Source organism: Stylophora pistillata, chromosome 2 (genome assembly GCF_964205215.1).
Source record: "Stylophora pistillata chromosome 2, jaStyPist1.2, whole genome shotgun sequence".
In the NCBI taxonomy this organism is placed as follows: Eukaryota; Metazoa; Cnidaria; class Anthozoa; order Scleractinia; family Pocilloporidae; genus Stylophora; species Stylophora pistillata.
In genome coordinates, this window is record NC_142520.1 from 55606970 (window position 1) to 55624877 (window position 17908).

At 39.6% G+C, this 17908-nt stretch overlaps 1 protein-coding gene and 1 pseudogene across 2 annotated transcripts in view; both read right to left on the bottom strand.

The window, feature by feature from the left end:
- LOC148740504 (uncharacterized) overlaps positions 1-17908 on the bottom strand; it is a gene marked incomplete at its 5' end in the record, with an annotated part of 48273 nt that overhangs the window by 20952 nt on the left and 9413 nt on the right. The gene's annotated exons all lie outside the window — the stretch shown is intronic.
- On the bottom strand, positions 672-10982 carry LOC111345901 (uncharacterized; annotated as a pseudogene). Its single transcript, XR_015996756.1, has 15 exons — positions 10776-10982; positions 9880-10131; positions 9264-9428; positions 9033-9146; positions 8803-8934; positions 8240-8335; positions 7886-8137; positions 7052-7219; positions 6627-6737; positions 6350-6469; positions 6099-6189; positions 5537-5914; positions 4855-4989; positions 3862-4095; positions 672-2806 (listed from the first exon to the last, which is right to left on the bottom strand). The product of XR_015996756.1 is annotated as an uncharacterized LOC111345901 (transcript).

The following is a 17908-nucleotide window of genomic DNA, read 5'->3' on the forward strand; positions in this document are numbered from 1 at the left end:
TATGTTTATATTTCTATATAGTTTTGCTATAAAAAATTTCTTTTAATTAGAGGGGACATCCCTTGTATAGTGCGTCAGCGCTTTTGGTTGTCTCCTTCTCCACAATTTTTCCTTTTATGGTTTTAATTAACCTTAATTGTAAGCCCTGAGTTTCAAATCCTCGGCCATGCTTGTAATATAGCCAACTGGTTTGCATTCGGCCAGTTGGGATTCTTAACAACGTTATTTTCAATTTGAATTATCTGTTAAAGTTGTTTCGTGGAAAACCTGTAAACTAGCTTCTAGCTAAGTGTTTCTCCAAGTTAAACTGTTTATTATTATTATTATTAATTAATATTAATTTTTTGTGAATTCTTGTGGAGTGAATTTGTAATAAATAAATAAATGAAAAAATAAATGGAATGTGGATTAAGAACACCCAGGCTGAGATTTGGTAAAAAAGGAGTATATATATATATATGAACACATTCAGCCTAAAAATTAAAAATTGTTCTTATATATAAAAACTCTTCCCTTTTCAGTTTAATACAGTGAACAGTGTCTGTAGCTTTACTGTATTGCACTAAGATCTCTGTTTAAATTCTAGTAGTCTCACTTGCTGTGTATAGCAAATGTACAACAACTGTATTTGGAATTAAAGTCTTATAATTACACGAAAAATATGCAATAAAATGAAGATCACCATTTGTCAAAGTGTCAGTCACATCCTTTATTCTCAACAGACATGGCAATGATAAGAAGAAAACATAAAAACATGCAATATGTATGCAGTTCTATCGTCTTTGTTTTAATTTGATACACAAAGTACCTTTGCAGATCAATCTTGCACATCAGAGTTCCGCAGGTCACTTATTCTCCAATCTGCATCTTTTCTCTTTTTCTGTATCTTTTCTCTTTCTCTTTTTCTAATGTTGTGTGTCTCAAGTTTAATTTGGTCTCAAAGTTATGTATTTCATCATATTTAGTAAATCCCTTACATTTTTTTAGAAATAATAAATTAAGAACACTTGAGAACACTTTCAGGCTGATTTCATCTAGAATAAACCGCCTCCCGGTTAGCTCAATTGGTTGAGCGCCGGACACCTTGTGCGGGAGATCGAGGGTTCAAGCCCCGGCCGGACCAACACTCAAGGTCTTAAAATAACTGAGGAGAATGTGCTACCTTTCTATAACATCAAGAAATGGATAGACATTCTAGTCTTCTCGGATAAGGACGAATAAACCGTAGGTCCCGTCTCCTGCATCTATTAATTAGTTAATTTGGTTAGGCAGGGGACGTTAAAAAACCCACTCACGAGATTACTGTGATGTGGTCTGGTCTGTTTACTGGGAATTTCGAGGAGGGGGCATTGTTAGATTTACCTTTAATGGATTGTAAACTGCTTAGCAGTCTGGTAAAGTCCCCCGCACAGTGTTGTAAAGCGCCATGAGCTCAGGATATGAGCGCTATATAAATTATTATTATTATTATTATTATTATTATTATTATTATTATTATTATATTACCCGATATATATGAATCCAATCAGCCTGAGCCCCGAAAATGGGTGTTCTTGTATGTGGGTTTTTACTGTATATCATAACAATTTTGACTCAAAGCACGGTGCGACCAGTACAGTGCTTTATGAAATTTCAGAGAAGAGGAAAAAGAAAATGAAGCGATTGATCCTTTTATCGATCTTTCTCTTACTCCATGATGAGCTGGTGTATCCACCAAAGATGTATTTTCTCGCACGAACAATGGTCACTGTCGGTCCTTTGCTGTCACACAATGAGTGGAAGGTAGTAGCAGCCCAACTATCCACTGATGCTCGCTAACAGCGCTTCAAGGAAGCGGAGTGGCTCTACATAACAGGGCTTAACCAATTGATTCAGGGAGCGGATGGAAAAGCGATAGCCACCTTAATTTTCACCAGTGCATACAAACCTTTTGAGAGGAACTTGTTTTGAAATCTTTTACTACTTCTGTGACTTTTTATGCTGTTTATTCTGAATCTACATTACATAACACGCCTTTAAAATGATGAGGAGTCTACAAAGGAAACGTGCAAATATTAGTCATTTTAATTTACTGAATTAGGGTTTTTTAGTTTCTATTATTATATGGCTGTGGCTCACAAGGACTGGGAACTACCGAATTCACGAATTTAATTGGCTTGAATCAATATTGAAAGCGGTCCAGATTTTCCCATCTAGACCGACATCTAGACCGGTCGAGAAAAAAAAGGTACAAAGTATATAAAAAATTGTCATATAAGACACAGCCACATAAAAAGCATCTTATCAACCGAGCTAGGTCGACCTATATGGGAGAATCTTGACCTCGGTCGCTGGTACAGACCTCACTGCGTTCGGTCTGTACTGGCGACCTCGGTCAAGATTCTCCCATACAGACCGCCCGATAGTTTAATAAGAACTAATTAAAACCTGTTGAATTTTTTTGTGACACGTGATTCAACCTTAACTTTTTAAAAAGTTTCATAAAACATTTCAACTTCATCAGGTCTAAAACTGAAACCTCCTGCCAGGAATGATTGGGCGAAGGAGCTGCCATAATTGTGGCCAGGTGGTGGACTGTAGGTGTATCCAAGTCGTGATTCAGATTTAGTGGTGGAGGCGTGGTAGGGAATGTAAATGTCGTGTCCTCCACCAAATGAGGGTCCACGATCTGAACACCCATAGGTAGTATATGAAGAATATGAATCATGTTGTCCAGGTTGTGAAAGTTTCACTGGTCCCCAGCCAGGTTTATTAACCAATGAGAACAGAAAGGCTGTCGAGCTACCCAGCCATGAACAACCTGATGCTAGATAGGGAAAGAAAACCACAAATTAATCATTTTAACCCGGAGCACAGTACAACCAGTACAATACGAAAAAAGATTGTACAGATAAAGTAGTTACGCCTGTCAATAGAAATTTGTTTGGAAAAGTAGCGTTCTATTTTCTCATTCCTGTTTCTTTATGAAATCGAGTCCACAATGACATATTTTCTTTACTAAGTAGCCGTTCGAGGCGGCGCTGGAAGGCTTTTTCTGGATCAAATCCAACAGAATGGTTGTGTGATAGAGGGAGTTCTTGCATAATTGAAGGTTGCGGCTATTACTGATCGAGTCCCTAAAGTTTGTTTTAAAAATTAATTATCCCTTTGATAATATGCATGCTAGCTGGAAATGTTTCACAAGAATCTAAGGGCAGGTTTAAATCAACGTCAATTCCAATGTTCCGAAAGGTGCACAGACATCAATTTTCTATCTCTGATTTTTTAATGACTTGCTCGACGAACTTCGCCGAAAAGGAGGGACTGCTCTCAATCTAAGGTTATTACAAAGGAATTACTTCGAGGTTACTCATTCTCTTTAGCCGCCTCCCGGTTAGCTCAATGGATAGAGCACTGGACTGTTGTGCGGGAGGTCGAGGGTTCGAGCCCTGGCCGGACCAACACTCAGGGTCTTAAAATAATTGAGAAGAATATGCTACCTATCCATAACATCAAGAAATGGTTAGATATTCTAGTCTTCTCGGATAGGGACGAATAAATGGAGGTCCCGTCGGATAGAGACGAATAAATGCAGGGTTAGGGGCAGGAGACGTTCATTTCCCACTCACGAGATTACTGTGTGATGGATGTCTTCCCCTGTGGTGAGATGGGTGGGTAACAGGACCCCGTTGATACCAATGTTTACTACACTGAAGGGGTTATTCTGTATAAATAAAAGAGGTCTACTCTACTCTACTCTCAACTATATGTTGTGTGTTTTTAGGAAATATTAACCACGCGCAGTCTCAACAAGTTAAGGGAAATTTCAGAAGAGGAAAAATAAAATGAAGCGATTGATCTATTCAACGATCTTTCCCTTACTCCATGATGAGCTGGTGTATCCACCAAAGATGTATTTTCCTACACGGATCATGGTCACTGTCGGCCCTTTGTTGTCACACAGTGAGTGGAAGGTAGAGGCAGGCCATCCATCCACTGATGCTCGCCAACAGCGCTTCCAGTAAGAGGACTGGCTCTGCACAACAAGGCTTAACCAATTGCTTAGTGTTCCAAGGTAATTGTCATCGTTGGCCAGAATTGCTGAGTGACCCAAACCTTAATACAGAAGAGAAGAAATATCACAATGAGCTTCACGTTTTTAACTGCTGTATCAGCCTTAGGCAACTAAATTTAATTTCGGCTTGGTATTGTAGCAAAATGACAAACGCCTTTCTCTGGTATTTGTTTTAGTAAAGGCTATGGCATCTCCGTATTTATGTTGCAGCAAACCCCCCAATGTCTTTATTGCCGCGGTGATCAGGACCGAAGGTCCCGGATGACCACGCTAGCAAGACTGTATGATGTTTGTTTTTCCGAAAGAGGATTTGAATTGAATGTTTAAGTTAAGTTTCCTAAGGCTAATAGTGTTCAAGGACACGATTTCTATGGCTTAAAAGGACTATCGATGGCGTTATATCAAAGTTAGGACACAGATGTGAGTTTTTCCTATTTATTTCAGAGATCTGTTTCTTGTTTATCGCATATTCGTACACGCTTTGTAATGTTAGGTTCTGTTGTTTTCTTGTAGCAGTATTTACCGCTTTATTCATCGCTCTTTTCATCGTTTCTATATCCACTAACCACAAAGGAAACCAACAAAAGTAACCATCGCTGCATGTAAACGAACTCTGTGATTCTTTCAATAAACTAAGTTGTTTGTTTTTATTGTACGACGTGTGGACAATCAAAAGGCATCAGTGTAGTAGCTCCGCTGCTACAATTTATTTTTTAGTAAAGGCTTTGATATCTCTGTTTTGCCTTGCTCTTCTGTAGGGCTTTAGACTTTATTTCAAGTGAGCACTCAACATATTTTACCTGCGTAGCTGTAGTACCAATCAAAGCCATCTCCAACGTATCCAGCTTTACACTTGCACTTGTGCGAGCCGCGTTCATTTGTACAAGTGGCCAGATTGTGACAGTAATTTAAATCGTTTTGGCATTCGTTTAAGTCTATCGATGAAATGAAGTAACGTGTGGATTAAGCTTTACAGGCCAAACTTCCCAACACCACTGAGCTAATAATTTTCTCCAAGGCATAAATCGAACCGGGCCCAATACAAAGGGCGGATAATGCTATCCAACGGATAAATCGCTTTTCAGCGGATAAGTGATAGAAAACCTATCCACCGCCAGGATAGCGATTTATCCTGGAGATAGTGTTATCCACCCTTCGAACAACTGGTGCCTGGAGTATTGTTACTTCTCCCTGATGTAATTACAACTCTCTTCGAAGTTCTCGTCCTTAAGGAACATACCTGGATGCTAGCAAAGCCTCCAGGACTTAATTGCTATGGACTGAAATTCAACCTGTTGTCCTTCTTAAGGAGGAAAAGCAATATTTCAAGTCGTTTCACGTTACACAAGCCATGTTAACCTCTACAGGCAATGTGTCCTTAAGCTCGTTACACATTTTAAGCAGAATTCTACGAAAAGAGTTGATATAATTTAGATTATAAATGTCCCATATTTAAAGCATTACTTGACATTATTTACATACCTTTCTTACAAGTAAACTTATGACAATCACTACACTGCACATCGTTCCATTCATAGCTGTATTTCACCCCAAGTGCGTGCACACAATCTTCTTCTTTGAAGTTATTTGGCTGATTGTTGGCCCAGGCTGTAAAATTTCCACGTCCGCGACGATCCACCCAAGTAGAGTCACTCTCTGTTGATCTGTCATTGAAACCCAGCCAGGATTTATCTCCATTATGGCGATGTTGTATGTAAACATTTTCTTCATTGTTGTTGACATCAGCAAGAACTGAGTTTTATTGTCTACATTCTTTTACAGCTGTTGTCCAGTTTGCACAAGTATCACTTGTGTAGTAACAGAATCCATTGAAGTAGCTCCATCCGGGGGCACAGATGTCTGGAAGTGAATATGTTATTTAGTCTTGAAAGGGGTATCATAAATTTATTATGTCTTTGCATGTGACACATCTTAATTGCATGAAAATATAACCGTAAAAGTGGATGTTCTATTCGCGTCCTCTTGAACATATTTCATCTCCTCTGTCGCTCAAAGTTTGGAAGTATTTGGCATAATAACTGACCTGTTAGGACCGCATAACTCACTGACATAGGATCATATCTGGTCTCGTACAATTCCTTAGCACAAACTCTGAATCCAGATACATTCAGGTTCTGCAAACAATCAAAAGTTCTTACTTAAAGTGATTACAGCAATCGTCCTGAGTGAGGAAAATTCAAAACGTGAAAAAATTAAGGGTAAGAGTGGATTGCTAATAGTTAGGTAATATGCGTCGATCAAGCAAATATTTTCAGTCAGATCTGAGCTTATTACCTCAATCCATGTAGAGATACCATTATGAACTGGTGCCAAGTTTCCACTTGCTGTTGTGCTGTGATTGGCTGATAATTGGACGGATGGTGTTGCATTGTAACTTCTTGTAAAACGCACAAACTGTCAGTAAAAAAATGGAGGTAGAAAAAAACCCGGAACTTATCAGGCAATTCTGGAAATTGCGTTTTCCCAAACATTTTTTAAGATAACGTTCATTTTCAATCATCGCACTTTTGCATGAAACAACCATTTTCTCAGAAGATCACTGTACACCAACCTCGCAGTATGCATTGTTGTCTCCATCTGTTGGTGGATTCGTGTTTGGGAAGTTTACGGAGCCATATTCAGTGAAGAGCGGCTTATGCAACTTAGCAAACGCCATCCAGGTCTGTGAAGAAGCGGTGCAAAAAAAACACATTTACTTGTAGTAAGTACATCATCTCATTTTCTATCAGTTAGAAATGATATCATTGAGTAAAAGACCTTTGATTTCCAAGAAAAATTAATTGCAATGAAACGTATTTGTTTGAGAAGATATTTGTGACAAATATTTTCTCATTAAACAACGAACTCTGGTCAGGCTTAACCACAAATACAGACGTTCAATTACTATACAAAATCAAGTTGATGTTTTGACGAGACTGAGAAAAGTGTCTAAAGGCTTTATCGATCTTACATAATTAGAATTCGAAAAGAGCTTACCACATAGATATCTTGATGCTTGCCATCAAAATTTTGCAGCTCACGCAAACAAACCTTGAACGAGTCCTTGGTTACATCTTCCATCCAGATCAACGCAGCGTCGTGTTCCTCTCCACCACTTTGGTGATTGGACGTCGCGAGAACAACTGGTGAAGTTTTAAACTTGCCCTATACAAATGTAAGGATATAATGCCATGCTGCGATCTTAGTGCGTTTTCGCATTTGTATCTATATTTGATCTGAAGTAATGTTAATCAATTAATCTTGACCACGCTAAATTTTCAATAGAGAAAAGTATCAAACTAAATTCAAAGTTTAGAGGAATTGTGGGTTGTGTGTGATTTTAAAGGCAGAAAATGGAGCTACGTTATTGGTGGGAACATGGAAGACCTTCGAGACGTGGAAAGGAATGACAAGGACGCATCGAAACCAGTCGCTAGATATTTTAATTTACCTAATCATTCTAAGCAACATATGGCAATCTGCGGTCTTTCCTTACACGTAGGTAGCACTGAAAGCCGTAAAACTCTTGAACAAAATCTCATCTTTCAAACCGGCAGTCTAAATCCCACAGGGATCAACGAACGCTTTTCATTCCACTAATTTATTCGTGTTTTTCTCGTTGCCATGTTCCCACCAATAACGTAGCTCCATTCTCTGCCTTTAAATTCAAAGTTTGGCAAGTTACAACTTTGAACCTGTTTTAAATTCTCACCGACAATGTGGTCCTTTTTTTTTCATATTATCACAGTATTATTTTTCCCCTAGAAATGGAATTGCATCTGCTTAACAAAAATAATTTCCACATTGATAACTAGTTAAAAGATAACCTGCCTTTGAAAAGGTCACATCTGCACAATTCGTTCCCGACCACCATTTTGTCATCTTGATTCTTCCCGTCATTCCCTCGGGTGGTGCTCCTTGGTACGCCATCCAATCAACGGTAGCGAAAGGATTGACGTTGTTTCCATTCCTCCCAGATTGCATTCCACAAACTGTAAAATTATGTGTATTGAGCTTCATGGGCACTGTAGGTTTTGCAGACTCCAAATGATGGGCAAAAGACGTCTAGGCAGGGATTGAGGTCTGTGAATGCAAAGAAAAATGATAGTTGCATTAAAATAAACGAAAGTGACCAATGCTACTTCGCAAAATGATTGCACGAACATTCTCAGACTGAACACAAACCTCCTATCACGAAGTAACTAACTGAGAGAGGGTCATGTTTACTCCCTGTTCCACTCAAGTCTTTAACGCATTCCTCATGGATGTGAGGCTAACTTCCTACGCAGAGGAAAGAGAAGGGACAAAAACATAAAACAACAGCAGAACGGAAAAACATGCAAACATAGAAATAAACTAATTTGAATATATCAACAAAGTTGAAATGGTAAATTGGCCACCGTTACGATTACAAAAGCTGACGTCTTTCAAACCGGCAGTCTAAATCCCACAGGTATCAACGAACGCTTTTCATTCCACTAAGTATTTCGTGTTTTTCTCGTTGCCATGTTCCACCAACCACGTTGCTCCTTTTTCTGCCTTTAAAAGCACACACAACCCACAATTCCTCTATTTGCTCCGACGAAGGGCTAACGCTCGAAACTTCAGCTTTTATAATCGTAACGGTGGCCAATTTACCATTTCAACTTTGTTGAAATATTCAAATTATTTCGTTACCCCTACCGACGCAGCCCCAAACAGTTTCTTTAGAAACTATCAGCCTTTATAGAAATAAACTGCTCATTTACCTCAACCCAGGCTGATATGATGTTATCTTTCGGCGAGACGAGACTTTTCATGCTGACTTGAGGGTTGTACGTATGATGCACAGACACAAGGACGATAGGTGAGGCATAAAAGGTTGTGTTAAACCTCACCTCCTGTAAAATTAAAAAGGAAAAAATTGATTTTCAAGACAATTCTAGTGATACGATGAACTCTATCATACAAACAGTAAATCAGAGTAAATAACACTCACTTGACAGAGACCATAATTGTCCTCAGCTGTTGGCGGACTACTGTTTGGAAAATCTGCTTCTCCTGACAACGTAAAATTGAATTCAGAGCCATTTCCAACAAATGCGAACCAGTCCTGTAGTAAAAAATTCAAAGCATAAGTTTCCATGAGATGGAGCATGAGGTTGTAGAAAAAACTAAAGATTGCACTTCCCCTACTGAAAACTAGGATTGTCATAGGAATATCTCTTACCACAGTGGTGTCTTGATGTTTTCCATCGAAGGGTAGGAACTCCCGGATGCACACATCGAAACTCCTAGAATTCACATTTTCCAACCAAACATACATAGCATCATCTGGCTTTGTGTCACGTGTGTATTTAGATGACACAAACACGGAAGGTCTTGCAGGAAAATTCTGCGGTGTTCGAAAACCATGTTTAGGTTTTTTTTTTAATGTTCAGTCAATAAACCTGGGTTCGAGAGGAAATTACGCGGCCAAACAATGTTATGACTGCTGTAACCTTACCTCTCTCTAGCTTTTGCTATGTGCGGGTGGAGATGGCAAAATGATGTGCGTGAAATAAAGAGTTCATTAACAATGAGGGCACTAAGATTAGCAATACTACTCGCCAATTTGTCTTTTACAACGCGAGAGGATTAAACCTGAAATATATCTTAATCATTCTCTTCCATTACCAGGATTTGAGTTTTGCAATCTACCAACAAATTTTCAAGTATAGATTACCCACTCAATTTATTATGAAAACCTGTCAAAATGGTATTAGAGTACATTACTCAACAGATGATCAATGGATAGAAAATCCCTGCGTAAAGGTTTTGACTTTTAAATTCAGCTTTATGCTAACCTGTGAGTAGGTAACTTTTTCACACTTAGTTTCCGTTGTCCATATTCCATCAAAAATGGCGCTGCCATGAGTCATTTGTGGATGATCTTGAAAAGCCAACCAGTTGATGATTCCTGTTCCATTTGATCCAATGCCTGACTCACGTGCACACACCTCGAAGCCGCGTGCAGTAACAGATTGAACCCAGACGGCTGAAGGTGAGTGGACATGTGAGAACTTCTCACCATGACTCATCGTCACGTGAACGTTAACCTGTAATTTTAAAGCTAAAGCGCTTTAGAGATTACGCTAAAGAAAATTCATATTTAATGACTATTGTTGAGACGACTGGTAAACAATCTCAATCACGGCATGACCCATCTTTTTTCTATTACTTTCTCCACATTCTTTTTTTAGGCAAGTAACTGAGAAGTAGCCTGACTATCTTCTTCCTTATCACAGGTTTGTTTTGCATTTTCATGTATTCTTGTTTATTGACTTTGAGTACGTGATTGTCATTTTTGGAACGTTTTAGTGGCTCCTGTTCCAAGCGATGTAATCTCCATTTCCCAAGTTTTTTTATTCCTGGATTGCTCCTCTTAGCTTGCGGGATCGGGCCTTGACGTTTGCGGTAAGTCAGCTAGCCTCAAAGATGGTTCCATTGCTGTCGAAGAAAGAATTAGAAGAAGTAACGAAAAAAAAACCGACCTCATAATTCAAGACATGAGACTGGAGATTACTAGTGAAATAAGAAGCTTAATGCTATTCAAAGGAGCAACAAAAGGAAGTCATTGGGAAAGCGTATTCTTTGACTTTGCACGACCAAATTCAGCTGGAACGTTCCTCACTTGTTAATATAAAACAGTTTCTTCATCCATAAGGAACTGCGTAAAACAAAACTTTACAAAGGTACTCACCGTTCCCGATCCCTGGAAGGCTTTTGGAAATACAACGTTTGTACAACGAGACAATCGACAATGCTGGGAGGGTAAACAAGCACTGCTGCAGCTCCAATCCTGCAGCGTTTGGGAAATATTAAGCTTGCCAATTCGGACTGGAATACCTAAAGTAACGACAAGTATTATTAATAGAGGAAATCGAGATGGAAGGAAAACAACAGCACATTACGGCCACGTTTTCTCTCTCAACTGCTTAGTCCGTGATTTTCTGTCTTGACCCGAGCGGAAAGAATTCTTTAGGAGGTTTAATCCCACGTTTAATTCAGTGCAGTTTCACTTTCGCTTGACAGCCAAGCTATGCAATGCCATTTAAAAACATTTGTCAAACTCACACTTTGTGACCTTATTAGGTGAACTTCGATGGATTTTGCGACAAGTTAGAGCTTGCTTCTTTGCTGACGGGACATGAAATGACATTTCGTTGTTAAGCAAGTATTTGAAATGTTTATTTTGCCAGTCTAAAAGCCAGAATTTTGGAAGGTAGGATATTTTTGGTTATTAAGAAATCCAAGTGGAAACTTGATAGCACCTGTTACAGCACTCCTTCTTGTAGTCTTGATGGCTCATGTCCAACGAAACTCTAATGGAACACGGGCTAATCCGATCAAAACCTAAATGGCTATTGTCAAAAGCAGTACATGGTAGGATATGACCATCACCATGTCTGCTGTAATTGGAAAGTAAAGGGTTAAACTTCTCTCCGATATACTGTGCCTGTCACATCTATCTGTTTGGAAACTTTATTTTGAGAAAAATGTGCGATACTTAGTTTGATTGAATGAAACATAGGATATAACAAACGGCAATTTATGATATTGACCTTTTATACGGAGGAATTTAGTCTGAGAAACGCGATATCTCACACTTTGAAGTTTCTCTATCGATAATGAATTACTTTTGAAAATGGTCTGACACGAAAAACTGTAAAGAAGCACCTATCTGTTTTGCAATGATTGGCGAAGCGCTATTTTTATATTTCCAAGGGTCGTTTTTTTTAACTGACCTCAGGCTACTCAAAAACAAATTAGCTATACTTGAGCTTTTAAGCGTCTTTTAATAATCTCTTTAGAAATCAAATGCAAAGGTGACAAAAAACGCTTCAAACTAGATTGAGCAGGCATAGAGCGAGATAGTGTAAAATTATGTTAACCATGCGATGATAAATTTCGAGAAGGGGGCGTGTCTGGATAATATTTAAGGATCCTCTTGGTGGGCCTTGGGTCAATATCCAGCCCTTTGTTAAACCCAAATGAAACCACAGTCACCGCAAACTCAAACAAGCTGTCCAGGAGGTCTTATCACAATCTTGTAAATATACTGAAAAATTGTACGGAGCTGTGGCACTTCTCTTCTGGACTGCTTCGACGGAGTTAAACAAGTCATTCCACGCCAGAAGAAATATAGCTACTTTCGGTGACTTTTGACAGGACAAATTGAACTACATGGAGGGTGTGTAACTGTCATCGTTACATGAAGATAATCAGTCATTTCCACAAAATGTTTGGGGATGCCTTTAAGGGCTTCGCCCTGAAGTGTTGCCCTATTTGGCTTTATTCTTGAAGGAAAAAATCTTCAAAAATTCCAAAAAGGAACCGAAAACGAAGGCTTAGTCGAAAGCATAAACGGAGCCGTCAAGTTAGAAATCACCTCGCAGACTGCTTTACAAGAGGCGTTACAGGAAATGTTCTTTGAATGTTTTTCAAATGTATTTTAATATTTCTGAGCAGGCAGCAAAGCAAAAGAGGTCTTACCTTTTACAGCCAAACAGATGTTTCCGTGGAGGAACAAAGCTATGATCAATGCAGTTAAGTGCGTCATTCTTTCAAGCTATGCTTCACGGCAGAATGGTTTTGGCCAGCAAGATCAGGTTCTTATATTAGAACTTAGAGGAGCGTTTTGATTGGTTCAAATTGACATCCAACTCAAGCAAAGTTCAAAAATTATAACCTTCACGTGAACATGGTTTGCCATATGACGTGTTAAAGTGGTACAGGTGCAAACCTGTTAAAGGCAAAAATTCAAACCCACACCTTTGCCATTTAAGTGACGTACGTTTGTGTTTGATTTTGAACCGAATAATCTGAGGAGCGCTCTACTAACTTCTTATAATGAGATGGGAAATAAATGTTCGTCAGTATAACGGATCTCAGAACCGGAAATTTCGTGGTTTCCACGATAAAGTTACTGCGCCGTGCGTGATGTCATCGGTCAACGGTGTATCCATAGATTCCTCTAAAGAGGTGTCTTAGCCTAAGGTTATTGATGACAGACGGGAAAAAAGAGATGTGAAAACGGATTAGCTAGGTGGTCTTGGGATAACAGGAAGACTGAATTTAGATACTACATCACGTTAAATGATCTCCTATCTTGGAATAGATTTGATCGATTTCGCTATTGGAGGTATCTTTACAAAATCTGCATCTGAATTAATGCAAGATGTAACTCTCGTACATTTGATGCGATCCACAGGCTGAAGAATTTCGAAAAAGAGACGCTTCTGAATATCGAAAACTGGATCTCCACGAGCGTGTTGAAACGTACCTGACAGTTGATTAATTTTTCTCATTTTAGTAAATAAAACGGTGTTTTGGTTGGTCTGAATTTGCCCTGACTCACGCAGAAGTGTTGGGTTTGTTGGAGGAAGATCAGATTGGAAGAGAAGATTCATTTCACCAAGAATAGCTTTTTAAATGGACATATAGTTTGCCACATGATACTCTCGAGGGGTGCAGGTACAAACATGTTACCAGCCAAAAATTAAGCATACATGTTCACATGCACGATGAAAGGCTGTTATTGGATCAAACGAAGAAGTAGCTCCGCACTTTTGCATGTTTACTACAAACCTATTATATCAGACGTGGAAACATTCCTAGGAAAGTTACTGAGGAAGTTACAAGCGACCGTGTTGTATTTGTATCTTTTTATTAGTGTTCGCCTTAAGCCTCTAACAACAAGCCGTGCCAAACTTTCAAGGGTCTTGGGATAAATCCTACAGATATTAAATTTGATACAATGAATATATGAAATTCATATATTTTGAACTGCGGTATTCAATACGTATGATGTACGATTCTTCGCAGTAGATAGCGCTATTTTTGCAATAGCGAAAATCAGACCTGAAAAAAATCAGGCCTGTACGGGATTCGAACCACTGACCTCTGCGATACTAGTGCAGCGCTCTACCAATTGAGCTAACAAGCCAACTGGGAGCAGGCCGTTAAGTTGATTCGTAATAAACCCGTGATGATAAATCAGATACAATGAATACATGAAGTTCGTATATTTTGAACTGCGGTATTAAATACGTATGATGCACGATTCTTCCCAGTAGATAGCGCTATTTTTGTAATAGCGAAAATCAGACCTGAAAAAAGCCATTGTTACCTTAATTGGTAGAGCGCTGCACTAGTATCGCAGAGGTCAGTGGTTCGAATCCCGTACAGGCCTGATTTTTTTCAGGTCTGATTTTCGCTGTTGCAAAAATAGCGCTATCTACTGCGAAGAATCTTGTATCATAGATATTAAATTTATAGGAAAAATAAAGGTAGTTGAGAAGGGATTAGTACTGAAGTTTTGGGGATCAGTATCGCCAAGACGATACGAAGGTGATCTTAAAAAAAAACTATTGAAGCAAAGAAAAGCTTCGCTATCTTCGCACACATTAACGAACTTGAAGCGCAACACTTTTGGTTTCGTTGTCCGCCCTCAGGGACAAGTGTTCGGACTGTAGCTAGGATTTGATCTATGAAAATTGTTCAACATTAATATAGTTCTTATGGATACGTCCGCGCTGAGAATTTGACTTACATAACTTACTCCAGCTCAGTCCTTGTCAATTCTAGCCGCTTAGTCATTCCAGGAGGGTCTGGATGGGGGGGGGGGGGGGAAATACGAATGTCAGTTGTCAGTTAAATTTTCGGTTATTTGTCAGTTGTCAATGAAATGACTGTTAATGATTAACTTGGCAAGTTAACTATTACTTTCCGACCCTATAATTTTGGCTGAAAAGAAGATATAGCGCAAACTCGAAAATTTAGTCGAAAACTGATACAATAAGAACTGCTTTTTTTTAGCTCTAGAATTAAATAAGATTTTTCAAATGACTTTCAGTCGTTATTTAAGTCAGTTTCGACTCTTTTGAACACAAACTTCTGTTTTCCCGTGCGCAACATTTCTTTGCAACCACTTAACAGGTCAACATGTTGGAAAGAAGATCATCAGAAAGAAAACAAACTTGTAAAAAGTACTCTAGCACAATATATTGGATTTATGTTTTGTTTTACAAAGCTTCGATTGCGGTTGGCTCCGATGAAATGATCGGAAAGGAACGTTCTTTTGTCTACTTTTCAACTAGGTTATTAGAGAAAGCGTACCTTAGAAATCCAGGCGAAAATGAGCGCGAACTGGCCGTCCAGATCTAGAAACTGCAATTGGGGTAATATCTTCATCCTCTTGGTCAGAAAAGTCATATTCTGAGTCCGTGTCATATTTGTCTGCATTTGTTCGCACCTCAGCAACTTCCACTTCAACGATGCCGTGACAGTCGTCAACAAATGTGATTTCTGTCACATTCCCACCTTCCAAAGTAGCTTGAACAGCTCCTTTGGCGCTGCTGAACCCTACTGACTGATCTCCCGAGTTAAAATCGTTACCTGGTGATTTTGATTTGATTTGATTTGTAAGATTCACCGACAGGCAGGGACACCGCAACAGCTTGCGCCAATCACTGCAGGCCCAGTAAACCCACCCATCCCACCCACGGGAGGACATCCATCACACAGTAATCTCGTGTGTGGGAAGTTAACGTCTCCTACCCCCAACCTTGCAGGAGACGGGACCTCCATTTACTCGTCCCTACCTGAGAAGACTAGAATATCTAACCATTTCTTGGTGTTATAGAAATGTAGCAAATTCTTCTCAATTATTTTAAGACCCTGAGTGTTGGTCCGGCTGGGGCTCGAACCCTCAACCTCCTGGTTAACAGTCGAGCGCTCTATCCATTGAGCTAACCCGCCAACAAGTCCACTTTAGTGGAATCTTGTTGCTTCGTGTAGACGGCCGGTGGTAAAGCCCCTGCCCTGTCCTTGTTAGTTTCCTCCCGAGCTATCCTTTCCCTACGGGGACGATACTTCTCCAAAAATACTTTCATAGCCCTTTCAACCTCGGGGTCCATCTCTTCTGAAGGTAGATGTCGCACAAAGTTTACATTTGCAAACTCTGTGCTGGTCTGAGGGACAGGATAGTAGGATATTTCATGAGTAAAATACTTGGCTGCCCATTTCGTTACTCTCTTCAACGACTCCTTGGTAATTAATCCAAGGTCTTCGGAATACTGTAATGCCGTGAAGGTCTCATGCTTACAATATGAAACTGCATGTGGATTCTCTACAACTGTTGTAAGTAATGTGCTCAATTCAATATCTTGGAGATAGTCGTTGTTAATTGAAGCTATGCTGTTGTGAAGGCGGCGCATTCCTTCTTGGAGAAGTTTACGTGAGACGAGTTTTATGAGACAGTTCCTTCGGGGCCGTTGGTTGCTGTGGTTTCCTTATACTGTGCCGTTGTTTCACCTCAGAAACGGTGGTCTTTGTGATGTTGTCATTTACATGTGATACTTTGTCTACGGCATTTTGAAGAGACAATTGTGCTTTCTCTATGCTTTGGGCTCTGATACTAAAACTATCATAGAGATTTCCAAGAACGACACAGTATCACTTCTAAGACTTCTAAGAAAGACAAAGTACAACACAGTACGACACAGTAACACTGAGTCCCGACGCTAGTAATGCAACCTGTAGCCAAATCCGATATGAAAAGTCTTCTCCATAAAACAGATGCCATGAAGTTGCGTAAAAGAACACGTTTCATCCGCTCCTTCATTTGCTCCTTCCTGACCAGAGCCCATCAAGGTTTTAACGTTTTTCTCAAAAGGACTGAAGAACTTTACCTTTCGACCCCCCGAGTCAGTGATCGCTATCCCGTCTTCAAATTCACAAAGTCTTTTGATTTCTCTGCAAGACTCCGAGTTGTTCTTTAGAAGTTGGCTAACTTCTAAGCTTGACTCTGAGGTCGCAAACGTAAAGGCCACAGTCTAGACCGACTGCTGCAAAGTAAGCTCTTTGTTTGAGAACTTCATAGATCTGATATTCAAAATACCAGTCGGGTAGGTCAAGAGTCTGACTCCGGTACCAGCAATGCAACTCCATTGTAGTGTAATGTCACTTGTATAATTCCTCTCTGGGCATCGTCTGCGCACAACAGAATGTTTTCACTTGCAGCACAGATTGAAGTTGGCTTTTCTAAAGAAGAGCGAACCTGGACAAGCTTCAAGTTTCCGAATTCAGCGGCTTCAAGTTTCCAGATTCATCACTTAAGATATCAAGGAGGCGATAAGAACAAAATGGTACATCTCTGCGATTATTACTGTGGAGCCATGAGGTGCGTAACAAATGCTGCACAGTGTAATTCGAGCCAGCTAAGAACCTATCTAAAATCACACGAAACCAGAATATGCCTAGCAGACAAACATCATGAAAAAGGACCAGTCAGTCGCATCACTGCGACTCTATAAGACTTAACTTTTTCACAGTCACTTTAGCTATGTCATTATAATCTACATAAAACATAATCAACATGAATTCAAGAATGAGAAAATTCTGACGGCGCTTCTAAGTCGGCATCTAATGGGCGTTTTATAATAAAGAGTTGGCTATTAACTGATACATTTATACCAAATACCAAACCACTCCAACAGATACTGTTTAATTCGCTTCCGTTCCAGCCAGCATGGTCGGAAGCTCCAAATACTATTGCTCGTCCGTAGTTACGCAAAATTATCGCTTTTGCCGCCTGATTTCGGAGCCATATAATAATTAAAGCTTCACATCAAAATCTCCGAGGCCATATTTACTAGACAACTTCTTTAGACGAAGGAAAAAAGTAAGGTGCTTTTTCAGCGCCAGTACGGTTTTAACATCTTTGATAGGAATGCGGCATCTGTGACGCTCAAATGCCGTTTCCGACTCAATTAGGTAAAAGCTTACAACAGCTCTTAAAATACCAGCATTCACGGCCATCGCGTATGGGTA